The 22373-nt window shown below is 40.8% G+C and overlaps 1 long non-coding RNA gene across 2 annotated transcripts; it reads left to right on the plus strand.

Annotated features, from left to right (window-relative positions):
• Positions 1 to 237: 237 nt before the first annotated feature.
• LOC109249899 (uncharacterized) lies at positions 238 to 21742 on the plus strand. Of its 2 annotated transcripts, none has more exons than XR_002072804.2 (4): positions 238 to 376; positions 4522 to 4646; positions 5774 to 5905; positions 19719 to 21742. It is a non-coding gene; the product is annotated as an uncharacterized LOC109249899 (long non-coding RNA). The 2 variants fall into 2 exon arrangements; XR_002072805.2 differs by lacking the exon at positions 238 to 376 and adding an exon at positions 4290 to 4400.
• The last annotated feature ends 631 nt before the right edge of the window (positions 21743 to 22373 follow it).

The following is a 22373-nucleotide window of genomic DNA, read 5'->3' on the forward strand; positions in this document are numbered from 1 at the left end:
TTCTCCCTCTTCTTATGGGAGATGCATAATAATGGATATGACAGTACAATTTTGATAGATATTAAAAATGTCATCAGGTTCTTCCCCTGGCCTTTCATTCCCACTGGCATGTAAGAAAGAGTAAAGGGAGAATTTTTGTTAAAGAAATGGGGGAAAAATCACACAGAGAGAAAGGCAGAGATGATCTTTGTAAGCAGACTATGAACTAAAACTGTTTTTTCCTCTCCAAATCCACAGAGGCAAGATAAACAGCACCTCTAGATATTAAGAAGAGTAAAGCAAGTTATGGGGACCCAGAGGCTAGAGAAGAATTATACGAGCTACTGACGATGCCAAAGAATTTTGGATAATTTTGGAATTTTCAGGTCAGAAGAAGGTAACAATCAATGTGAGGCAAGTTCTGAGATGAAATGATCTATATATGATATAGATGTGAATATATGGATATGTATATATGTATATATATATGTATATATATGTATGTATAGTGTATCTTTCAGGCAGACTATTTGGGGTGTCATCAACAAAACAAAGAAGGTTAATCACTGAAGACTTTGGCCCTGTGGAGTCAAGAGTGGGGTTCTTTTGTTGACCCGGTGGCCTGGCATTGTCTTTAGGTGGAAAGGGGTCAAAGTCAATAATCCGCAAAGGGTACAGAGAAAAAAGCACGTGAGGAAGCCTGAACCCATCACAGAGTAATAAAATGTTTGTTGAGCTGAGCTATTGACCTGGCCAGTAACTGGAACAGCAGTAACAGAGAGCTTCTCAAGGTCAGTCTCAGACATAAAAAATGGTGAAGCTGGGACCCTTACAGCTTACCCACATCCCAAAGACTGATGACATAGGTTGGAGATAGGAGGAAATCACATCTAAGAATAGGTCCTAGTGTTATGCTTTCAGATACTTGCTTACAAAAGTCAGGGCTTAATTTCCTTAATTTCAAAAAACGGAATTAGTGATTAAACAAGGTGTTGTCAGGGACGCCTGGGTGGCTCAGTCGGTTAAGCATCTGCCTTTGGCTCAGGTCATGATCTCACACTTTGTGGGTTTAAGCCCCGTGTCCAGCTCTGTGCTGACAGCTCAGAGCCTGGAGCCTGCTTCGGATTCTTTGTCTCCCTCTCTCTGTGCCCCTCCCCCACTCATGTTCTCTCAAAATAAATAAATACACATTAAAAAAACAAAACAAAATGAAAAACCAAGGCGTTGTCCTACCACTTGAGGTGAGCAGCTACTGGGAATGCTGCAAATGTAAGTCTTTTCTTTTTTTTTTTGCTTAAAAATTTTTTTTTAACGTTTATTTTTGAGAGAGACAGAGTATGAGCAAGTGAGGGGCAGAGAGAGAGACGGAGATACAAAATCGGAAGCAGGCTCCAGGCTCTGAGCCATCAGCACAGAGCTGGCTGGACTTGAAGCTCGAACCCACGAACAGTAGTGAGATCATGATCTGAGCCGAAATCGATGCTTAACCGACTGAGCCACCCAGGTGCCCCAAGTGTAACTCTCTTCAATGCAGATTGATGCCATGGGTGCCTTTCACTCACAGGTCTGCTATGAAATTGCCTGTGACTATCTGTGACATTGTACTATGACCGTGGGGCAGGGAGAGGTTTCCATAACTTCCTGGCTTTACCTGTGGAAATAATAACTCGGAGGTTAAGCATTGTCTGTAAAGTCATCTCTTATTATTCCCAAGGGAACTATGCTTTCTGTTAAAACAGCTCATTGCTTTACTGTTGAGCTGTTTCATTCATTCATTCATTCATTCATTCATTCATTCATTTGACATTTAATCTGGGCATTCACGGTCAAACAGGCATGGTGCTTTCTTGTACTTGCAGATTGCATTTGTGTGGATTCTTACTCTGTGACCGGACATGTGATACCATTTAGACAGGGACAGCATGTAAATGTGGGAGTAAGATATAGATGAAGCCTTTTCTTCTTAGGATGAAGGATTTTAGAGATGTAACAACATCAATTAATTTTTGTGAAAAGCCACAACATAAAAGGTTATCTTCCAACGAGGTGATTTGAAGAAAGAGATTTATTTATAGGTTACCAGGGCTCATGATCTGGCTGGGTAACTCATCTTCTCACAAAGAAATCTCAGGAGAATCTGCCTGGTTTCTAGTCTCATCACGTCCACAGATGGAGGACCCCGCCAACTTTATGTTTACTTTGTAAAAGTCTCTCAACCATGCATAGCTTTTCTAGAGCACAAACCTCAAAAATGCTTTCTATGCCTCCAATGCAGCATTAAGCTAAAAGAAAGCATGTAAAAAAAAAAAAAAAAAAAAAAAAAAAAAAAGATGAACTGCTTGGATTCTGCTTTTCTTTTCTTTTTTTTTAATAAATTTTTTTTTAAGGTTTATTTATTTTTGCAACAGAGAGAGACAGAGCATGAACGGGAGAGGGTCAGAGAGAGGGAGACACAGAATCTGAAACAGGCTCCAGGCTCTGAGCTGTCAGCACAGAGCCCGACGCGGGGCTGGAACTCACGGACTGCGAGATCGTGACCTGAGCCGAGGTCGGCCGCTTAACCGGCTGAGCCACCCAGTTGCCCACCCCCCTTTTTTTTTTTAAATTTTTCTGCTTTTCTCTTTTCTTTTCTTTTCTTTTCTTTTTTTTCTTTTCTTCTCTTTTCTTTTCTTTCTTTCTTTTTTTTTTTAATTTGGAAAACAACAATCTTTACTGGCTGAGATCAGCTGCTTGTGTCTCCCCCCCCCCGCCCCCCTCCGCACCCCTGCCCACCTCCCACCCTCAGGTGTAACAATAGCCAGTGTTTACTGGGGTTATAATGTGCTAAGTGCTTGACACAGACTGAGTTATTCAATTCTGCTGACACCCCTAAGACATTGCACTATTTCTTTCCCTCTTTTATAGATGAGGACAAAGAGGTACAGAGGCCAGGTAAAGTGGCCAAGATCTCAATGCTAGAAAGTACAGTGTTGGGGTATGACCTTGGGTCCTTGGCTCCAGAGTCGGTGCTCTTGACCACCAGTCTCGGCTGGGTACAACAGGGGCAAAATGGGTGCTTATGATGTGTTAGTTCCCTCCTACGCTCGTGTCTGGATTTATCTCCAGAGGCCACCGCTGCCTTGTTAAAAATGAGAAGGGAGTTAAAGTGAAAATGTCAGAGCCAAAATGATACCTGGTATTCTTATTACTCTTTCGTCAAGGGCCCTAATGTGAATGTGTTGGGGGCTGGAGTGGGGCACAGGGCAGAGGCAGAAAACAAAGTTGTTTAGGGCAGATGTCAGCCCCAGGATATACGATCCACGCGAGCCCTCCAATTTAACAAGTAGAAGGCCTGGTCTTAGCTCATTGACTTATCTCTGACTTACCTCAGCATTGACCCTGGTGGTGGAGGTGTGGTGGTGGTGAGGCAGGGAGAGAGAAAGAGAGAGAACTGAGAGCAGGATGAATTCAGATGAGATTGCTTCAAGAACAGAGACATAAGGGAAGTTCAGAATAGATGGCAATGGCAGAACGAAAGAATGTGGTGATTCTAAAGACATTTAGAAAGAAATGTCCAAAGAATGTCTCTTTTCAGACTTAGGGGCTTCGAACCTAATCACTGGGGAGGCTCGAGATAATCCTCATTTCTGTAGGGGTAGAAATGTGTGTGAGGAGCATTAGGTTAGGGCAAATGCGTTCAGTGTTTTCTGGAAAGGAGAACAAGCAGGCAACTGGGGTTTGTCTGGAGCCAGCCTCCCATTGGCAAGCTGCTGAAGGCTGATGGCATCATAGCCAGCAATGCTTCCTTCAATATCTGAGACAGAAAAGTGGCCTCACCAAAATGAAGCTTTTTGGTGGTTTCAGAAATATCCATGCCAGCCAGAAGTGAGTCTTGCACACATTACACTAATCCCTTGGCAACCACAGCCAGGCCCTTCTGAAGTCTCCATTTCCTCCTGACTAGCAGGGCTAAAAACTGACATCCTGGGCTCTGAGGGAAAAGTAAAGCATTAGATGTGTTACTTTTTGTTACCCGCACAGCAGACTTCCAGTAGAGAGGTCGCTCCACCATCCGCGCGTCTCAAACGTATTCATCTGCATCATGTTTCGGTGAAAAGGAAATTTTCATCGCCAATCTGGCAAGGCAGGCTTTCAAACAAGGTTATTATCATTGAGCAAAGAAAAAAAGTCAAATGTTTGTTTTATTTCTTCATTAATATCTACAATGTTTGCCTTTTGCCATTCAGGATTTAAATAAATATACTCAGTGATGGACATTTACGTCAGTCGCTTAATTTTCTTTTCAGAGTATGAACGGGGCCGGAATGAAAGCCAACTGTTTTATCAAGGTCGTTTTTTTCCAACTGCCTCTGACAGCCTCTGATCTCCTGAATGTGCTATGCCAGGAAGAGCCAACTCCAATATTCCAAGCGTGCCTCATCGTAAGAGAAAGGAGATGTTACAGTTGTTTACAAGACTTTGCTTTAAAGGTCCTCGTGACAGGTCTGTTCTAAATAAAGCGTCTCTTTTGCTTTTCAAAATCGTTTGCATGCACTTTTTCAGGAATGAGTTTCCATACGATGTGCTGCTTGGACACTAGAAGTTATCCTTGTACAGGAACTCCGAGGCGATTTGAAGGACACATGTCCCTGCTGAGCCCTTGCTGCTCAGAGATAAAATCCCCACAGGTGAGCATTGTCCTGTCCTCCTTTTCTGGCCAGAACTCTCGGTCCTGATCCTGCCAGGTGCTTCTCTGAGGTCTGGGAACAGGTAGAGAGGTGAGATGCGGCTAGAGGCCTGGTGTCATGCAAGGAACCAGGCCGGCCTTGGGCTTGATTATCCCGAGGACCAAGCCCACACCCGCCATGGACTGGATTTGAGAACGTGAGTCTTTAATGCCTGTGAGGCGTGGTTATCTTACTAGGAAGACGGAGCCAGTCACACATACTTCACAGGGTTCTGGTCAAGATTAAATTCTTCCCTTCCCTCCCAATCCTCAGTTAGGTTTGCATAACTGCTGTCCTGTTCAGGCTTCAGTCCGCAGCTGAGATGTCACCTCTTCCAGAAATCTTCCCTGTGTCTGGGTAGGAATCCTCCTATGGTCCCTGAGATCACTCTTTTCTCCGCCATAGTGCTTTTCATGCCATATCACATTGTGTCGCTTACCCATTAAACAGTAAGCTCTGTGAGGACAGGAAACGGATATATCTTGCTTATCTGATGCGCGTCATAGTGTTGGGTACACGGTCAGTTCTTGATGCTTGTGGAATGGAATTGAATTAAAGGTTAGTGTACATGTGGCTATGGTGGTAGCTCTTTTCCTATCCTTGTTCTTTCTTTCTTTCTTTCTTTCTTTCTTTCTTTCTTTCTTTCTTTCCTTCTTTCCTTCCTTCCTTCCTTCTTTGTTTGTTTGTTTCTTTCTTTCTTTCTTCTTTCTTTCAAGTTTATTTGATTTTGAGAGAGCGTGAGCGCGCGCGCAGCGCGAGAGAGAGAGAGAGAGAGAGAGAGAGGGAGAAGAGGAGGAGGGACAGAAAGAGAGATGGAGAGAGAATCCTAAGCAGGTTCCACGCTGTCATCACAGAGCCCAATTCGGGGCTTGAACTCATGGACCGTGAGATCACAACCTGAGCCAAGATTAAGAGTCACATGCTTAACCCACTGACCTGCATAGGTGCCCTCTACCCTTCCTCTTTCTTGAGCACATCACAGCTACAGGTGGACAATTAATAGTGGCCATTTGCTTCCAGGGATGGATTTCTCTTCTGCCCACATGGATGCCTAATGCTGGAACTGTCTGATTTCTCTGTCTCCACAGGTTATTTATGCATAACATTGCTTCCTGTTTGCATCAAACAGTCTCGCTTTGGACACTTCCTGAAACTTTATTAAAAATTGACTTTTCGATGTGGCTCTGAGACTGATCCTCTCAGGAATGAGTGGTTAGATGGTAAGTCGCTGCATAAGTGGGTCTTGCTGGTGGGGAGAAGAGGAGAACGGGGCATGGGAGGGAGAGGCTGGGTTAGATTTTGGGGGTGGGGGAGAGACCAAACTGGGAAGAGATATGATACAGGTAACACTGACCTCAGCATCCGCATTTGGCAAACTAAAATATCGAAAATAAGAAGATATGTGTCAGTTCGTCACGGGTGTTTTCTTCTGAAAAGGCTGAGGAAGAGGTAAGATAGAGGGTTGTAGCAAAGGGGGAATAAAAAGCTGCTAGGCCACCAGTTGACCTTAAGACCAAATGAGGCCTGTCTTGGAATAATGGTGGTGTGGGTTTTTCCCCATACTGCTTGGCCCGTAACTACCTCACCGTGACCTCACCTGTGCCTGCCCACTCCTGTCACCTGCCTCCACTGCTGACTCAGGGAAAGCTTTTTCGATTGCTGCAAAACTTGGCCGGGTTTGAAGGGTTTAGGTTCTTGGGAGAAAAAGTTCAGTTCTATTGCCAATCCTAAGTTATGGTGACCTTCTTTAATCGTAATGATTAACTTCATGGCTAAAGATCACTGAGACATGGAAATTCAAGTACCTCTCAGGCTATTTAAAGTAAGCCCTACTTCTCCCCAGGGATTACTGGGAAAGTTCACAGAGGAAAGGGAAAAGGGAAAAGGAAAATAAGTCACCATGCCCTCAGAGGATGGAAAATGAAGAAGTTTCTCTGTAGCTTAAGTTAATAAACAGAGTTCAAACCACCTACACTGAGATCTAGGTCCTCAGAAAAGGCATAAGTTAAGGAGGAATTGAAGGTTTCCGTGACTGAGTTTAAGAGAGCTGTGGTTGAAGGGTTGAGTAGTGAGTACTCGGCTGTTGGAGTACGAACAAGGAGTATTCATTTGGGGGGTGACTGCACCCTCTCCCCCCGATGTAAAGCGGAGGGAACGCCACCAGCCATTCACAGCTCTTGTTTGCTTGCTTTGGTTGCATTTACCAACTGTTTATTTCTATTTCTTTTTTGTTTTGTTTGCTTTTTTAGTCTTACCAGTTTTATATGTGCTACCAAATAAACTGCTTCAATATATTTGTGTCTTCCAAGGATCGTGGCTCCTCCCCAGTCCAAGAGTCACCATTGTTAGCCCTTAATATCTTCCCACCTCCACCGACTCAGGGCACCTTCCTACCTGAGACTCCTTGAGGCATCACCTTGAGATGGCAGCTTCTCTGTGCTTAAGGCAATTACATCTGGTTTCCAGTATAAACTTTCAGTGACGGCTCCTTTGGCTCTTATCAGCTTATCGCATCTGTACATCGGCTTGCTGGGTATCTCAGATCTGGGTACAGAGAGAATGGGCAGGGGTGAATGGGAAGGGAAAGGTAGTTTGGGAATCGGGAATTCTTCAAACGAAAAGTGCAGGGCTAAGTAGGCAGAATGTGCTGTGATCATCAGAACTGAGTGCCAGATGCACCCTGGAGTCTGGCCAAAGAGCACTGACAGGGGAATGTGGACCAGGCAGAAGGGAGTGACCTTTTTCTGTTTCTTCCCCCTGCCCCCCCCCCCCCATTTAAGACACAGAATATTGTATTCAAACCCATCAGAGACATGGGCCATTTGGATCATTATGTTGGGTTTCGAAGCATAGGTCGGGAATTGTATACGAGGGTGCACAGCACTGGGTACAAAGGAACCCATCAGCCCACAGCTTCCCAAAGTTTAGAAGAGAATAGGCTTCCCTGGAAAGGCAGCACCTTTGTGACATCTTAATCTTCCTCAGTCTTCTCAGTCAACTTAGTATTCTCTCCTTCTTCCTCACCTTCTCCTTCAGCAGAATCCACACCAACCTCCTCGTAGTCCTTCAAGTTATCCCATAGACCACAAGTCTGACTGGATATGTGCCAACTGTGCCTTTGTTCACTAGTGTGTGTGTGTGTGTGTGTGTGTGTGTGTGTGTAAGAACAAGGGGGAAGGAGAATTTTCTGATGCCCGTTGAGGACATGGCTGCCCTTCAGGAAGGAGTGATCTTACTTCGAAATTCCCCCTGCCAAGTGCCTTCTCCTCTAGATAAGGAAGGTTAAATGAACATTGCTGACTACCTAGCTGGATTTTTTGTTCTCCTATAGTGAAGAAAGTATTCTAAAGCCTTTGACTGCATAGTCATTAAAAAAATACATACCACTCAAGTGATTGAGATTGAGGCGGGGGTGGGGAGGGGGGAGGATTCTCATTTATGTATACTGGAAAAAGAATCCAAGGAAGGAAAATGTCAAGGTTCTCTGTCAAGAGATGAAGACAGGAAACAGGAAAATACAAGCTCTTCATCTAAAAGGGTAGCCCTTGTTATCCCATAGCTCTCCCCAGTTTTGGGTATAAGGAGGCAAAATATGAGAGAGAAGACTGAGGGGATGAGGGAAAGACCAGAGACTCTATGTCTGTTGCATTCTCCAGGATGGACACAATCCCAGAGTGAAAATGCCGTTCTCCCAATATTGGATATAATTTGGTTGTGAGGCCTATTGCCCTATAAAGTCTCTGGGCTCCTCTGCGTCCGACCTCTGGGTCCTACTTCCTTGTTTTTAATTTTTTTTAAATTTTTATTTATTTTAAGAGAGAGAGAGAGAGAGAGAGACAGAGAATGTGCATGTGTGCACATGAATGGGGGAGAGACAGAGAGAGAGGGAATCCCATGCAGGCTCCAAGCTCAGTGCTGACCCTGATGTGGGGCTCGATCTCACGATGGTGAGATCATGACCTGAGCTGAAGTCAAGAGTCAGATACTTAACTGACTGAGCCACCCAGGCGCCCCTTGTTTTTAGTCTTTAGCTAATATACTTCTTAGCACTTTGCAGTGGCTTGCTCAAGTTTATTGTTTGCCAAATAGTGGTTAACACACTAAGTGCTTACTAAATCAGAGCATCCTTTTTAAAAAATTTTTTTAATGTTTATTTATTTTAGAGAGAGAGACAGACAGACAGAGAGCAGGGCAGGAGCAGAGAGAGGGAGACACAAAATCTGAAGCAGGGTCCAGGCTCTGAGCTGTCAGCCCAGAGCCCAACACAGGGCTCGAACCCATGGACCACGATATCATGACCTGAGCCCAAGTTGGACACTTAACTGACCGAGCCACTCAGGCACCCCCAGAGCATCCTTTTCTAACTAAATGATTTTAACTAAAATATTATATAAAATATACTTTTAAAAATTAAGCAAACCATAAATGAGAATCAGGACCAACTCTCTCCTAGTTTCTCCCATTTGTATTAAGGGTGAGGCAGACATCATGATGCTCGCTATAATGCTCCCAGCTTAAAATTTCATTTACTCAGTCAGCAAACATTCATTGTGTGCTTGGTAAGTGCTTGGCCAGTGCAGGGTGCAATGGCGTGCAAATAAAACACTCTGCTCACCCTTTTGGCACACAGGTCGGGTTGGAAGAAACACTGATTAAATAATCAAACCAGTCTATGATTCTAAATCATGATATGTGCTACAGAGGGAAAGTGTCACACACTTATATATTTCCCTGGCGAGTAGAGAAACAGGGGGCTGATTTCATAGCAATGCCAGGCCCTGGATCAAACAGGGTGGGCTTCATGGAAATCTACATCTAAAGGTTATTCTTTCTGCTATGAAGTTGGGAAGAGAAGAGCGAGGATGAACTCAACCGCTGAAGACTTGGATGGACAGTAAGAATTTTATTAGACTCAGGGCAATGTTACTTTGCCCAATAAAGCTGGTGGCAATCCTCTTAATGGGTCAGTGACTATCCAAGTGAAACCGACCTAACTTTGGCTCCAAGTCTGTGAGGTCAAGGCATTTTTAAGATCCATCCTTGGAGAAAAATTAACTTTACAAAGGCTCCGCCGAGTTTCAGATGATATTAAACTGCCTTCCTTTCATTAGGAATAACATTCAATGCATTAAAATGAGCACTGGCAGTAAAAAATTTAATTAAAATAATAACTACCGTAACAGCCCAAATAAAAAAAATGATAAAAAATCTAATTAAAAGAAGAGTGGCTACACACACATATTTTAACCCTTCCGTGGGATTTTAAAAACGTCTTCCATAAATTCCCAGGAAATTAGAGTTCCAATTTTATGGCGAAAAGATACATTCTTAGTACATAAAAGTGATGATATTTTGTTTAGACTCCAGAGTTTATATATAACTTTTATTATAAGTTGAAGTGGTCATGCAGAAATTTTCATACCAAAGACAGATATGAGAAAGTTGATTTGAGGGCTAAAATCTATTACTTCCTTTATGATCCTATTCTCATAGGATAATATTTTAAATTCATCATGTGTACATTCCCCGTGTCAATTTTTCTTTTCAGGCTGAAAGAAACTTCACTTCCCCTCTCTCCTGATATCTGAGCCCATGCCCACCATCTCTCCACTGGTCACCTGTCCCTGTGTTACTTCACACACTAATCTGTATAACTTGATTTTGGAGGCCTACAGACCAATAATGCAATAAAGGAATTTGTAATTAATTTTGTGGGAGACTCTTTACCAATATTTCCCTCTCATTCTTCATGACACTATGTCTATAAGAGGTATTGATTAGTGCTCAAATGAGGACTTAAGCCATAGCTACATACGTTAAAGTGAGTTTTTGGTAATGTCTCACGGTTCTGTTTAATAATTTCTTTAACATTAGTAGCTTTATGCTGGCCAGGCTGACAGTTTTTTCAATGTCTTTTAAGAAAAGTTTTTAAGGTTTATTTATTAACTTTGAGAGAAAGAGAGAGAGGGAGAGGGAGAACAAGCTGGGAAGGGGCAGAGGGAAGGACAGAGAGAGAGAGAGAGAGAGAGAGAATCCCAAGCAGGCCCCACACTGTCAGTGTGGAGCCTGATACGGGGCTTGAACTCAAGAACCATGAGATCATGACCTGAGTTGAAATCTAACGTTGGATGCTTAATTGACTGAGCCACCCAGGTGCCCCCAGGCTGACATTTTTTTTATAGGCTGAGTAATTTACTTAAATTCAGAAGGCCTGGGCATTCTCAGGAGGCCCCCAGTACTGCTGTCACTCATGCACGTTTGGCAATATCCACTGGCCTTTGTGTCCCCCGGCTTCCACGCTATGTATAGAGGAGTGACTTTCTTTCCGAAAGATGGGGCGTGAAGATGGTTTCCAATTGCATGAAGACAGTAACAACAGGTTTTAAGGATTCGATCTTCACATGGGATCCTGTTTCTTTAATCACGGGCCGTGCCTATGAATTCTGTTTCTGTTGCAGCTTGATGAAGTGTCAGACGACCAATCCACAGTAGACCTTTCTCTTCAAAGAGGTTGTACGACGCTTATCGGAAAGACTTACGGGTCTTGGCTTCTGTGTCTATCTGTTTTCTCTCCCGACCAATTATCAAGCCCAGCTGTGGGAAAACATCTGCTATACCCTGTCGCTCTATATACTACTCACCAAATATTAAACTGGATCAGAAAAATGAATTGGCAGGGAGTATAGAGGTATTATTCCTTTTTTAAAAAAAATGTTTCTTTCTTTATTTTGAGAGAGAGAGAGGCAGAGAGAGAGAGGAGAGAGAGAGAGAGACAGAGAGAGAGAGAAGGGGGGTGGGAGAGAATCCCAAGCAGGCAGGTTCCGTGCTGTCAGAGCGGAACTTGACTCGGGGCTCGATCTCATGAACCATGAGATCATGACTTGAGCCGAAATCAAGAGTGGGATGCATAACTGACTGAGCCACCCAGGCGCCCCTAAGATGTATTATTTCTGTTTTATATTTTCGGTTGTGCTCTTGCCATTTACTGAAAGAAGCCGCAAGGAATAGCCAAAGCAGAGTGTTTTGGCATACTTCGCCTCGACTCTGACTAATATTACTGAGGACATTGTCCGTCATAATTCTTAGCATCCAAGTGAGTAATTTCTTTTAGACTTAAGTACCAAATACGTTTTGCTTCTCTCTAGGACATCAGTGCTTTTCTCCTCATGGACAATGCATGTAGCTGTAGTTACAGTTAACAATGTAACTGACAACATTTCCATTTTTACTTCTGGTGGCAAGTAACTTAGAAACACTTCAGAATCAAGTACTGTTACTCTTTTGGACCTCTTGGCCTATAAATTGGAGTTCTAATGTTTCCCTCTGATTCTAACAATATAATCTGCTTTATATCTTTCTTGGTGTTTAATTTAATTTAATTTAATTTAAATTTTTTCTGGCATATGTTACCTTTAGGTCACCTCAGAACCTTTGTGATTTAAGGAAGATTATCAATCAGTTAATAAAAAAAAAAAAGCTAGAAGTTTCCAGTCATTCTCATAGGTTGTTTTCCTGCACCATTTCTGACAAATCGTCAGGGCCTGTGTGTTTTTTGGATCATCATGTCAGGAGAAGGATGCTTGGAAGAAAAAGCCAGAGTTCTCCTGACGTTGGTTTCCCCTGACATCTCCCGCTATCCAAGGCGGCTCATTTGTCTCTGAGCCAAACTGCCAGGATTCTCAGAGTCCTGCCTCCCCTTGGAAGTAAAGGGACTGAGGTTTGAAAGAGACAATTTATCTCCTCCATGGAAGCAAAAAAGACCCCTACCTTTGTGGTATAAAATGTTGGAACTTTTAGGATTAGTTTTCTTATTTCTACCATCAACCTAATTAAACAACTACATTTTGTCTGAAAGGAAGATCGGAGTTATTTTTATAGTTTCACACCTGTGCGTAGGGCTCCAGGTTTGCCAACAAAAAGAACAACAAAAAGTACTGGGTGAAGTGGGACATTTGGACACGACAGATTGCAGCGCACCGTCTCCTTCTTGCCTGTGGAGGTCTGCGCTCAGTCCCCGAGTATCCTCTCCCACCACCCTGCCTTATCCATGCCCCAGGGAGTGTGACTTAAGAAGCAAAAAATAAAAAATAAATAAATAAATAAATAAAAATAAAAATAAAAATTAAAATTAAAAAAAAAATTTAAAAAATACTATGACAGCAGGGGGCACCTGGGTGGCTCAGTTAGTTGGGCATCTGACTCTTGATTTTGGCTCCGGTCCTGATCCCAGGATTGTGGGATCGAGCCCTGCGTTGGGCTCCATGCTGAGCATGGGATTCTCTCTCTCTCTCTCTCTCTCTCTCTCTCTCTCTCTCTCTCCCTCTGCCTCTCTCTCCAGCTCTCTCTCGCTTCCAATTAAAGACAAAAGAACTATGGCAGGTATGAAGGGACCACAGGAGAAAGGAGAAAATTTTACATTTTAGGACCCCTGAAGGCATTGTTTTCTCTGCCTTTTAAACAAGAAGCCCTGCATTTTCCTTTTTCCTTTTTCTTTTAAATTGAAGAGTAATTGACATACAATATTGTATTAGTTTCAAGGGTACAACGTCATGATTTGATATTTATATACATTACAAAATGGTCACCACGATAAGTCTAGTTACCATCTGTCAACATACAAAGTCGTTATAATATTATTGACTATCTTCCCTGTGCTGTGCCTTGTGGCCCTGTGTCTTATTTATTTTATGACTGAAAGACTGAACCTCTTAATCCTATTCACCTATGTCATTCACACACCCACGTCCCTCCCCTCTGGGTACCAGTTTGTTCTCTGTATCTTTGAGTCTGTTTCTGTTTTGTTTTGTTCATTTGTTTTGCTTTTTAGAGTCTACCTATAAGTGAAATCATATGGTACTTCTCTTGCTCTGTTTCACTTATTTCACTTGGCATAATATCCTCTAGGTCCATCCGTATTATCACAAATGGCAAGACTTCATTCTTTTTATGGCCAAGTAATATCCCATTGGGTATATATACCACATCTTTATCCATTCATCTATCATTGGAAGCTTAGGCTGCTTCCGTATCTTAGCTATTGTAAATAATGCTGTGATGAACGTAGAGATGCACGTCTTTCTGAGTTTGTGTTTTCATTTTCTTTGGATAAGTACCTGGAAGTGGAGTTGCTGGATCGTTTGGTATTTCTAATTTTAATTTTTGGAGGAAACTCCATACTGTTTCCGTAGTGGCTGCATGAATTTACATTCCTACTAACCGTGCACAAGGGTTCCTTTTTCTCTCCATCCTTGCCAACGCTTGTTATTTCTTGTCTTTTTGATAGCAGCAAGGTGCTCGGCATTTTCATTTTGCAGTTGGCCCAACAATTATAGTTGTATAATTGTACAATTAGCCAATTGTAGTTGGCTGGGCCTGGGAACTTAGAAGAAAATAGAATCTCTGGCCCCATCCTAGCTCTAAATCAGAATGTTCATTTTCAAGAGTTCTAGGTAATTCACCTACACACTAAAGTTTGAGAAGCACTGATCTAGAGGTGTGCTATCCAATCTGATAGTCACTGGCCACATGTGGTTATTGAACCCTTGGAATGTAGCTAGTGTAAAGTGAGATGTGCTGAACGTGGAAAAAAGCATCCCAGGTTTTGAAAACAGAATGTAAAACATCAACAATTTTTATATCGATTAATGCTGACATGACAACCTTTTGGAGACGTTAGGCTACATAAATATATTATTTAATGTAATTTTACCTATTTCCTTTTCTTCTTTAATGTGGAAGCTATGCAACTTCACATTGCATAGTGGTTTGCATTTGTGGCTCATATTTGTGGCTCACATTATATTTGTACTGGAAAGCACTGATTAGATCCTCCTTTCTATTTTTTTTTTTTTCCATCTCAGCCTACATAGCCTCTGTCACATTCTTTCAGGAACAGATTAAATGAGTATTATGTTAAAATGCTAAGCTAATTCCACCTAAAGTGTTAGTGTCAGTACAGTCATTTAACATGGTACCATTTCTAGATATCATTGAGTTTTAACTGGGATCTTTATGCCCTTATTCTATTGCAATGTTCTATAAGCTTAGCTTACATCAACATCCCCTGGAGGGCTTGTTAAAATGACATTCAGAGTGCTGAATCCTGTCCCCCAAAGTCCCTGACTCGGTCTGTCTGAGGCGAGGCCCAAGAATTCCATTACTAACAAGTTCCCAGGTGATACAAAAGCTGCTCGTGTGGAATCCACACTATTCTCATGGCTCCCGACCCTGGCTACAGGTCAGAATTGCCTGCGTAACTTTTGAAAATTTACTGGTGAGTGCCAAAGCCCTGCCTCCAGAAATTGTAATTTAGTTGTTTTGGAATGGGGCTCAGGTAATGATATCTATCTATCTATCTATCTATCTATCTATGAGATATATATATATATTTCAGCTACCTTTTTTTTTAAAGTTTATTTATTTCTTTATTTTTAGTAATCTCGACACCCAATGTGAGGCTCAAACCCACGACCCGAGACTGAGAGTCACACATTCTTCTGACTGAGCCAGGCAGGTGCCCACCCCGGTAATGATATTTTCAAAAACTCCCCAGGTGATCCTGTCACGAAGCACAGTTGAGAATGAATGCTTTAATTCAAAAGCAGTAATAAGTGGGAATTATAGGCATTGAGACAGGGCCAGAGTACAGATGCTTTTCTTTTTTCTTTTCCCTTTGGGGGGATAGAGAGCATACCATATGTTCAATCTCCACCCTAACCTGATGGGACATGTAGGCTGATTTGCATCATTTTAATCTGATGGCGCTTAAGACTGGGTTCCGGGAAATATAGTGATTTGCCCACATTGCACAAGAAGATAACAAGAACTCAGTGCTTCCTTCTCTTTACTTGGAACAGCCTGATAAGCTCCTGAGGTGTTAGGAGGCCAAGACTTGGCATCTGAAGCTTCTGTCTTGTGTTTCCCTGTGTGGCTGGCATCTCTGAAACACGTGGCCCAGGCTGTGCTGTGCGGAGGCATTTGATTCACTTCAGGGAAACTTGGCATCCAACGAAGTTACCATTTTCTTTTGTGGGTCTGATGTATTTGTCAAGAAGATGCATTTACGAAATAATTTAATCTCTTGTGTTTGCCTTCAAGTGATGAGAAAAACGTGAATATGAATTCAGTTTAATGATGAATCACCAGCTTAGCCTAGACCCTGATTGGACTGACTCACTCGGTGTATGACTCATGTGTTAGTCAATTTATATTTTTTGAAGATGGATCGCTGTGACTCCTGGAAGTGTTGCATTTTCTCCTTAATTTCTGAAAACCATTATTTACACTTGATAAAAAGAAAATAAATTGTAAATGGCTAATAATGAAATATTACATGTCTATACATGTACGTATACATCAAGACTTTGGCAGGGTGAAATGCTGTAGTTTCCAAGGTTACGGCTATAAGGTCAAGTAGGTTATTTGTCTTGACTAGATTAGTAGGAAATATGCTTGTTTCTTGACAAATTATTGGTGTGCTTGAGCAACCATCCCCAGGTTGTGTATTCTGGGTTGCTTCTCAGTAGTTTGAATGAGTTCAAATGATTGTTCATTCGTTCCTGGTTGTTTTGGTCCAAGGCACCAGTGGTAAAAATCCCCAGTGATTATGAGCATTAACACTGTGAGAATTTTTTTAGTCCAGGTTTCTTAAGTTTTGGCTTAGAAACTTTCATTTCTTGAGTTCTCGAGAAACTACATTTCTTGAGTTTTGTCTTAGATCACAGGGGTCCGTTCTCAATATTTAAGGCTATTCTTGCTATTTCCTCTTCTCTTTTAGATACTCACAAACGAATTCCATGTTTCCTGGGTTCTACCGTCACACCATTCTCTTGCTTTCCCTTCTTTCTAGTAGAGGTCAGACTTACACTTCAAGCCAGGCACACTTACCGCTGATGTGGTGTTGCTCATGGCTCTGTTCTTTGGAACAATTACTATCTTTTACCTTGACAGTTATTCATAATACATTGAGAAGATACCTCTTCACAAACCAAATGGTAGGTTATTGGATGGCAGAAATCAATCTTGTATATCAAAGTAGCCAAAGTCATATGCTGATAATTTTAGCAGGATCCTTTAAAATGACCAGAAATACATGTTCTTTCTTATGGACAACCCATAATATAGAAGATGTTTTAAAATATCTGATAATTCCAAATATTAGTGATGCAGAGAGAACTACATTTAAACATTTTTTAAGTTAATAAAAATGGAAATGGTTGGTTTGAATTTTGTCTCTCTTGGTTCCCTAAATTTGTATTGCTGAAGATACTATTTTTTAAGGCTATTTTTACTTTTTTTTTTTACTTTTATTTTTTATTTTTAAAGCTATTTATTTTTGAGAGAGAGGGAGACAGAGCATGAGTGGGGTAGGGGCAGAGAGAGAGAGAGAGAGAGAGGGCTCTTACTCAAGAGCAGTGAGATCGTGATCTGAGCAGAAGTCTGCTGCTTAACCAACTGAGCCACCCAGGCTCCCTGAAGATACTATCGATCAGTAAAATGTTTAAAAGAACTCTAATAGGTATGCAGAGAGCGTATGTTGTTGTTTTGTTTTTTTAAAAATAAATAACTTGGAGTTTATCTGAAAGAAGTGAGCGTGAAAGGTCTGGCAAACAACTTCAAAACAAGCCGATGTAAATAATTTGTGAAAATAGTCTGCTAAAACTATCTGGAAAAATTTTAAAGTCTGTCTAAGACCTATATAACTGTGTACCCAGGCAGGTATCTTTAATTTTCCCGAAGTGATTTTTGGTATATTTGTTTTCTGGTCTATAATAGTCAGAGACTTTTAACTGCAAATAACAGAAACCTAATATAAACACTTGAAGGCAGAAAAATAAATGTTAGGAATGCAGGGTCCCAAGTTTGTTCTCAGAGCTCTGTCTTCTTCTCTTGACTTTTTTACATATTGGCTTTATTTTCATCTATGATCTAAATAAGATGGCTTCTTTTTTAATGGTTAAGAAAGATGGCTATAGGCCACCCCAGATTTCATTTTTCTTATAACTTGCCACCCTAGAGGGAGGAGACTCTTTCTCATACTACTTCTATGTAGGAAATCTCAGAGAAGAGTGCAGTTGATCCTGCTTGGCCCATAGATCTATTCCTGAATCAATCATAATGGAAAGGGGAAGGCTCACTCTGGTGTCTCCTACTAGAGACCAAGAATGGGTAGGGTCAGCCTCACTAAAACCACATAAACCATACTCCTTTAAGGAAAAATGTGTACTGTTATTGGAAGAAAAGAGAGAGCTGGGTTAGATAGACAAGATACAACAGATGTCCACTATTAGGCCACTTTATGTTTTTTTTGTTTTTATAAGCTGTAATTTAGTGATTTTTACATATGTTTTCGAGTGTATGAGCGTTTTTGTGTGTTCAGTTTTTTTTTTTGTTTGAAATACATGCTCATATTCTTTAAAGGAAAGTTCAATTTTTACTGGGAAACATATTAACTTACATCCAGAGCTCAGCAGGTCTCCAGAGTTTGTCCTTGGCATTGCTTTGGAAGCTCTGAACTGTAAATAATCTGGTTAATAACCACATGGAAATAGAGAAGAAAGAAATGGAAATGCAATGTATAAAGGGAGAAATAATTCTTCAATTGTTTCTACAACACTGCCTTACAAAAAGTCCCAAATGTGGGCAAACACTTCCCCGCTATTGCATAAGCCCCCAGGAAGCCTGCTTGTTCCCCCTCCTAATATAACCACCATCCTGACTTCCAAACCCATAGATTAGTTTGCCTGCTTCTCAATTTATGTAAATGAAATCATGCAGTATGTACTCTTTTGTGTCTGGTTTACTTCACTCAGTATTATGCTTGTGACATTTCTCTATGTTGTTGAGTGCAGTTTGGTCCTTTTCATTACTCTTTGGTATTTCATTGTAGGCATATGTCACATTTTATTTAACATTCTGTTGTTGATGGATATTTGGGTTGTTTCCAGTTTTGGGCTACTATGAAAAGTATTGCTGTATGGGAAGCATATGTATACTTTTCTCTTGCTTCTATACCTAGAAAAGAATTTGCTGGATCATAGTATATTAATATATTTAGCATTAGTAGATGTGTCAAATTTATTTTCAAAGTGATTTGTGCCAGTTATACTCCTACCAACAATTAATGAAAATTCGAGTTGTTTTCACATACCTACTAACATTTGATATTATCAGAGTTTTAAATTTTAGCTATGTTGAAGGATTTACATATTTTTTTTCTTATTGTGATTTTAATTTGCATTTCCCTGATGACTAATGTGGTTGGGCATCTTTTCATGTGTTAATTTCATTTGTTTATTTTGTCCCTTGGAGTGCTTGTTCAAGTCTCTTGCCCATTTCTTACTGGGTTCTCTTTTTCATATGGATTTGTAGGAATTCTTTATAAACTCTGGACAAAAGACTACACAAACATACACTCATATTTGTGGCTTGTTTTTTCAAGTCTTTTTTCACACCTTTTTCATAATTTTTTCACAGGTATCATTAAATGAAGGGAAATTCTTATTTTACTAGATTTCAATCTACCACTCTTTTCTTTTATCAGTAGGTGCTTTGTACATCTTTAAGATTCTTTCTTGGGTATTCTTGGGCCTTTGCATCTCCATATACATTTCACAATCAGCTTGTCAATTTCCATAAAAAGCTTGCTGGTGTTGGGATTGCTTTGAATCAAAATTTTTGGAAGATCTCTCTTAGGAAGTCATGTTTAGACTGAGGCTTGAAGGATTAAAAGGAGCCAGTTATGTAAGGAGAAGGTGGGGAGAAAGAATTTTCTAGGGCAAAGAAAACATAATGTGCAAAGGTTCAAAGTATAATAAAACTTAGCAAAGTTGGGAAACTGAAGGTGACCTGTGTGGCTGAAGAAAAGGGACTGACTGGGGTGTTGTGAGTCAAAGCTCAGATCCTACAGTTTTAAAGGTAATGGTAAAGGATTTGATTAACAAGCGATTAGGAGAGACTAAGAAATTGTTGCTATTTTTTTTATAAGATTTTACTTTGGCATTTACTCAATTCTCTGTTGTTTTTTTTTTATAGGTCATTTAATTTGAAAAGCCCTTAGAAATTTACAAAGCTATAATTTGATTCTCTTTGAATGAAAACAAAAGTGTAACGTGAGCTTCGTTGGATTCCATGACTCAAATTTGGGCTGAATACATCCATGGGTACTTTCTGAACCCATTCAACTCCCACTATCCCTTGTATTAGAACTTAGTGCACTAAACCATTTCTTTGAAAACTAGGCAAAAATGTACCCCATGTGACTCAGTATATGTTCATTTCATGTCTACTTTCATTCTTCTTTGTTCACTGGGAAGAATCACAAAAGAGATGAGTCAACAGTAAATGCAGGAGTGTGAATCTGTGCCCATTATCCTCAAGCATCCATAGAAACACTTGTAGCTTAGAACTCTTATCAAAAGGCCTTTTGTTATTTCAAGGGCAGCGCTAACATGCACAGTGACTATATGTTTTTGAATGCTTCAAAGAATCTTTTCTATTCTCCAGTAAGAATACAGCTGCCTTAGCAATTGTAACACCACTTCATGTATAAAATGCTCTCCAAGTGAGTCCACACCATTATATTTATGTCAAAATGGTCAACCTTTACAATAGTACTTTGTATCAGAGTGATTACACATGGCTCTAGAAAGTGAATTCTTGTTACTTTGTCTTACTGCCATAAAAAGAACACAGTTCAATAAATAGTCCAGTAGGTTTAAGGACAAGTTACATTGTTAAACTCTTTTGAGGATGTAGAGATGATGGAGGCTGGAAAATGAATTGTAAAGGCCTTACCCATGCCTGAGCACAGGGGGGTGGGGTGCTCTTATGGAAAATGCTGAAGGACAGAGTGGGAGAAAATTGAAGAAAAAGACACAATTGGGGAGAATTTAATAAGCAGGAGTGAGCTATAAATAAAAGTGTTGTTAATCCTTGCTTTTCGCAGCTCTGCTCTGCCTTGAAGCCCTGGCCTCACCAACTGGTGTGGTCTGGAAAAGTCTTGTCCTTTGAAGTCACTTACTGAGTAGGCTGGGGTACATTTCTTCAGAGTACATAGTTAATTCTGGCTCTGAGCTCCACTGTGAGCTCCTGAGCCCTTGTTAGGGTCTAGTCTCTTTTCTGAGGGTATGATCATGTTCCCCAAATTCTCAGTTATAGTCTGGGCTCCATAACCAACGGGGCAGCCTCCTGGAACTCCCATGTTTCTTCCTGCTTGGTTTCTGAATGTGCTTCTGGCAAGAGACTTTCCTCCTGTAGCCCAACTGCCAGGCCTAGGGCCCCTCAGGAATTGGCACTGGCATATCATCCATAGGTTGTCAACTTTCTTGGGCACAGATGTGGATGGTAGGCTTACCATCCTAGCAGTAGGGCCAGTCTAGCTACTTCATTTGTCCCTTAGCTATCATCCCACTTTGAGTTCTCTTTTCATTCCTTAACCGGCTGTGAAGAAGCGTCCTTCAAATTATCCTCACTTCTATAGGTAGTTATGCTGGAGTGAGAGTTGCCTTTTTGCCTTTCAGAGTTCCACCATACATTTGACAAATGGTTTCTATATGTCCCTAGTCTCCCATTGCTTTTGATCCAAGGCCTCATTATATGGAAAAAAATGGAAGGCTGATGTCTATCAGACTCATAGTTCTTATGAACCCATCTTCCAAAGGAATCTGGCCTCAGAGAACTATCAAGCTTACTGACATCTTAAAACACCATATGGAAGATACTATCTCTCAGAGTTAGTGTTTGTCCTGCCTGCTATTGCATATACTATGAATCAGTGAATAGGACATAACACTATTCTAGTGACAGAAGACACAGGTTTGTGTACAAGAGATGTAAGTTGAAGTGGTTCCTTACATGAAGTTCCTAATGATATACCACCTACACCTAGATTTCATCTAATCTCTGTAACTCTGGGCTCACTTGACTTAGAGATTTCCGATCCTAAGAGACCTATGTGTCTATCAGAAACACAAGGGTATTTCCACCAAATTGAAAACTGAGACTATCACCTGCCTATCTGGGCTCTTTTTTTTTTTTCATGGTTTTTTTCCCCAGTTTTATTGAGTTATAATTAACATATAATATTATGTAAGTTTAAGGTGTACAATGTAATGATTTGATATATATACATATATATGTTGTAAAATGATTACCACAATAAAGTTAATTAACACCTTTACCACCTCACATAGCTACTATTTATGTGTGTGTGTGTGTGTGTGTGTGTGTGTGTGTGGTGAGAACTTTTAAGATTTAGCCTTTTAGCAACTCTGGTCACCATACTTTACATTAAATCCCAAGAACTTACTTCTTTTATAATTGGAAGTCGGTACCCTTTGGCCACTTTCACCCATATCCCCCTCACGTCCACCCCTGGCAATGATCAACATACTCTCTGTTTCTGTGAGTTCAGTTTTTTAGATTCCACATGTAAGTGAGAGCCTACCCTATTTGTTTTTCTTTGTCTGACATATTTCACTTAGCATAATGTTCTCAAGGTTCACCCATGTCCATGGATGAATAATATTCCTGTGTGTGTGTGTGTGTGTGTGTGTGTATCACATTTTCTTTATCCGTTCATTTGTCAACAGATACTTAGATTGTTTCCACGTCTCAGATCTTGTAAACAATGTTTTAATAAACATAAGTGCAGATATTTCCTCAAGTAGTGATTTCATTTCTTTTGGT

The sequence above is a fragment of the Panthera pardus genome, unplaced genomic scaffold (assembly GCF_024362965.1).
Source record: "Panthera pardus isolate Hobbes unplaced genomic scaffold, ASM2436296v1 HiC_scaffold_17, whole genome shotgun sequence".
Taxonomy (NCBI): Eukaryota; Metazoa; Chordata; class Mammalia; order Carnivora; family Felidae; genus Panthera; species Panthera pardus.